Raw genomic sequence first — 4,300 nt, forward strand, 5'->3', positions numbered from 1 at the left:
GCGCGGGGCGCCCGCCCAGGGAGGGAAAGTGCCGAGGCACGACCGGGCCACCAGGAAAACAAGCGCGGGGTCCCACCGCCACACACACGAGGGCGGTCCCACGACGCCTGAGACGCCGGCCGGCCCCAGCCACCCCGGGGCCTCCCACGACCCGGCCCCGCCGCCAGGCCCCGCGTGCGACGGTCCCCCCGCGTACCGCGGAGGGACCCCGTCCGTCCAACCGAGCTCAAACCCCTCCGTCCTCGCCAGATCCGCCGTCGTCCGAGTCCGACCCCCGGGGCCCGCACCCCGGGTGAACGCCCCCGAGCGAGGCGGCCCGCACCGTGCCCGCAACACCGCCACCGGCTGCCGACTCGCGGCGAGGGCAGGCGCGACGGGCTCCTCGCGGCTGCGGGACTAGGGAGTCGTCGGGACGCCCGGGCGTCCCCGCCCGCCCCCCTCGGCCTCGCCACCGAGAGGGGGGTGTGTCACCGCACGCGCACGCACACGCACGCGCACGCGCGGCCCCGCGCCGGACGCCCGGCCTTGGCGGGACCCTCCCCCGACTCAGAGGGGGGAGGCGCGGGCCGCGGTAGGCAAAGAGCGGCGCCCGGCCCCACCGCGGGGCCGGCGCAGAGAACCCTCCCGCCGCGAAGGCGAGGGGCTCCGCCCACGTGCTCTGGCAGTCGCCAACACCGTGGCCACTGCACGCGCGGGAGGGGCAGCGGCTGGGGGGTCCGGTACCCCAAGGCTCCCTCTCGGATCGCTAGAGAAGGTTTCCTCACCGAGGGGGCGTCGTCCCCCCAACCCATCGTCTCCCCTTCGGGCCCGCCCACGGAGGCGCTCCACGAGCCGCCAAAGTCCACGACTGGGCGGGGTTTGGGAGAGGGGTCTGCGGTATGGGTAAGCACGAGGCCCAGAGGAGCATTCGCGGCCACAGCCGGGGGCACAACCTCCGCCGCCCCCAGGCCCGTCCATCGGGGGCCCCGAGAGGAGGGAGCACGCCCGAGAGGGGCGGAAAGACCCCCTTCTCTCACAGGCCCCGGCCCAACGCGCTCGCCACCCACGCCCGCGTGCGACCCCCTCCCCCCCGACCGCCACAAACACACACACACGTGGGGGGGGAGGGTGGGCACACGCGGACGCTCGCCTGGCCCGAGTCAGTCCCCCCGTGCCACAGCAACACCGTGGGAGGACGACCGCGACGAGGCGGCCCCTGTTTCCCCCAACCGAGGGAGGGAAAACAGAGGCACGCCTCCCTTACCGTCTCGACCCCCCCAAGAGAGCCACTCACGGGACGCACCACCGCGGCGGCGGGGACCCCGAGGAGCACGCTGGGAGAAGGGAACGACACCACCGCTCGGCCTCGGGCACCTGAGGGACGACCTGGAGCGCTCCAGGGGCACCACAGAGGATCGAACGAGGCACGCTCACGCACCGGCAGGGGCGCGCGGCGCAGCGGCGGGACGGCACCCCCCCACCAACGCGGGGAGGACCGCCCACGGGGGCAACACGCCGAGGAGGCGAAGCGAGAGCGTCTGCTGCGTCCGAGGACCACGGCCCCGCCACCCACGCCGTGAGGCAGGGGGCGGGAGGCCGAAGGTCAGGGCCGGGGACCACCACCCCTGCCCTTCCCCACACCCCTCGACAGGCCGGGAGAGCGTGAGGAGAGAGGCGGGGAGGCCCGCGGACAGAACGAGAAGAGCGGTCCCGTTCGCCAAGAACGTCCGTCCCTCGTCTGGCGCGACCTTAAGGCCCGGCCCAGGAGAGCGCGACATCACCACATCGATCAGTCATGCCAGAGAGCCAGGGACCACCAGGCCCCGAAGGGGAGGGGCACGCACAGCGAGGACCATCACCAGAGGAGCCTGCTTCGGCCTCACCGGCGGCACCCCAAACCCCCTCTTTCTTTTTTTTTTTTTTTTCTCCTCTCAGGCAAAAGTGGCCGACGACCCCGCGAGTGAGGAGAACGCCTGACACGTGGCACGGAGCCTGCGGGGTGGGGTCGTCGTCTCAGCCACCACCGGGTGCCTGCGGCGGGGAGGGGAGTCACACGGGGTAGAAGACCCAACGCCCCGCCGCCCTCGGGTGAGCCAGAGACCGGAGGCGGCACCGCGGGTCGGGTCAGCCGGACGCACACACGAGAGCCGGCGCGCAGGCCCAGGCGGGCGGCTCAAGTGGCGAGGGTCGGCTCGGCCACCAGACGGCGATCCAAAGCCCAGGACCCTGCGCGCGTCCAGACTCCCAAAGTCCTCAGCGACAGACGCCAGAGAAGACCGTGTCAGCACCTATCTGGTGGCAAAAAAGGCCCATTTCGGGCGAAAAAAATCACGGCGCCCGGCAGCGGGGCCCACGCACGCGTCGCAGGGGGGGTCCCCGGGACCTCGGTCCGGCCGCCTGTCCCCAACACTTCCCCATCCACACCAGCCCCGGAGCTCTCGGGGCCATCTGGTCGACCCGAGGAGCTTGGGGGGAGTGGGGGGGGGGGGTGGGGGGGAGGGGGGGGGCGGGCCAAGCGGGGCGGGCAAACGTGGGAGAGGGCCGCGAGCCGGGTCGCCCTCCCCGGTTCACCCGCACGGGCAGGTACCGGTCCCTCCGAGTCTCCGGGCCAAGACTTGGTGAAAGGAAAAGAAATATCTCACTCGGCCGTCTCCGACGAGCGGGCCCCACGGGGGACCGCGCCCGGGCCCGGGCCGCCCTATCCGGGCCACCCAGGACGGCTCGGGCGGGCCGGTCCCCACCCCCACCCCGGCCGGGACTCGCGGCGGGTGGAGGAGAGGGGGCGGGGGAGGGAGGGTGAGAAAAAACTCAAAGTCCGCCGACCAGGACCCCCCGTGGGCACGCTGAAGGGCCGGGTGCGCCCTCCCCGGCCACCCGCGCGAGCAAGGCCCGGTCCGTCCACGTCCACGGACCCAGGGGCACTTGGAAACATTTTGCCCCGGGAGGCGCCTCCCAGGCGACCAGAGCCCACGAGGGAGGGACCGCACCCGGGCCCGGGCCCGGGCCGGTCTCTCCGGGTCACCCCTCGCGGCCCAGGCCGGTCCCCACCTCCCGAGTCCGACTCGGCCAAACATCGGTGAGAAAGAATCCGACCACCGGGAGGGGCCCCACGCGCGCCCGCCACCGAGCCCGTCGCGCCCGCCACCGGCCTAACCTAAACGCACGGGCCCGGGCCGGTCCCCCACCTTCCGGAGCGGGGCGCTGTGGGGACCGCGGAAGAGAGGAAGGGAGGGTGGGGGGGGTCGGGGAATGAACGCTCCAAAGGGTGAGCCAGGAGAAAGCCCGACCGACCGCCCATCCGCAGGCGCTCCGGAGGGCGCGGAAGACCCTCTCCCTTCCCACCGCGGCGGCCCGGCCCAGGTCGTGTCGGGTGGCCGGGTCGGTCCCCGCGGCCGGAGGGGAGCGGACGGATGCTGGTCGACCGGGCCAGGCGGTCCCCCAGAGCGGCTCGAGAGCGCGGCGACGGTCACACCCTCATAGACCTGCACGCCCAATCTCAAGCGACAGCAGGAGGCGCCCACGCCTGGGCGCCACCGGGACAGTGGCCACCAGCGTCGCCTGGCTGCCGGAACTCTGCCTCGGGCCCGGCGGCCGACTCACAGCCCTCACGAAGGTCGCCGAAGCTCCAGAGACAAGGGACAATATAAAAGCGGCCGCCAGGTGGCTCCCGACAACCGGCTCCAACGTCCCCGGGCCGGATCCCTGTCGCCGGCCGGCCACCGAGGACGCGGCGGCAGCGCCGGGCCGCCCAAACGCCCGAGCTCAGCCCGGGACGAGGCGGCGGGCGTCTGGCGCGGCGGCCCCGTGTCGTCCATCTCGGAGCTAGCTCCCCGGTCGGCACGACACGACACGGTGCGACCCGGGCAGCAGACGGGGGTGGGGGGGTGGGGGGCGGGGGAAGCCGGGGAGATGTCGCCGGGAGGCTGTCTCGGAGGAGACGCGCTCCCCAACGCGATTCCTGGGCGGGGGGGAAATCCCGCGGAGACGCCGGCGGGGCCCGGGGCGCCCGGCACGGGTTGCCCAGAGGGGCACGAGCAAGATCCCCGGCTGCCCGGACGGGGGGGAGGGAGGGAGGGAGGGAGGGAGGGAGGGAGGGAGGGAGGGAGGGAGGGAGGGAAGGAGGGAGGGACGGATGGAGGGACGGAGGGACGGAGGGACGGATGTAAGGACGGAGGGACGGACGGAGGGAGGGAGGGAGGGAGAGAGAGAGGGACGGAAGTCGGGGACTGGCAAACCGAAACCAGGCAAGCGCTCAGGGAACAACGCAGGAATTCGTCCAAAGACAACACATGGGTGCTGCGAGGGTGGGGAAAATGCACTT

The sequence above is a fragment of the Kogia breviceps genome (genome assembly GCF_026419965.1).
Source record: "Kogia breviceps isolate mKogBre1 chromosome 20 unlocalized genomic scaffold, mKogBre1 haplotype 1 SUPER_20_unloc_4, whole genome shotgun sequence".
In the NCBI taxonomy this organism is placed as follows: domain Eukaryota; kingdom Metazoa; phylum Chordata; class Mammalia; order Artiodactyla; family Physeteridae; genus Kogia; species Kogia breviceps.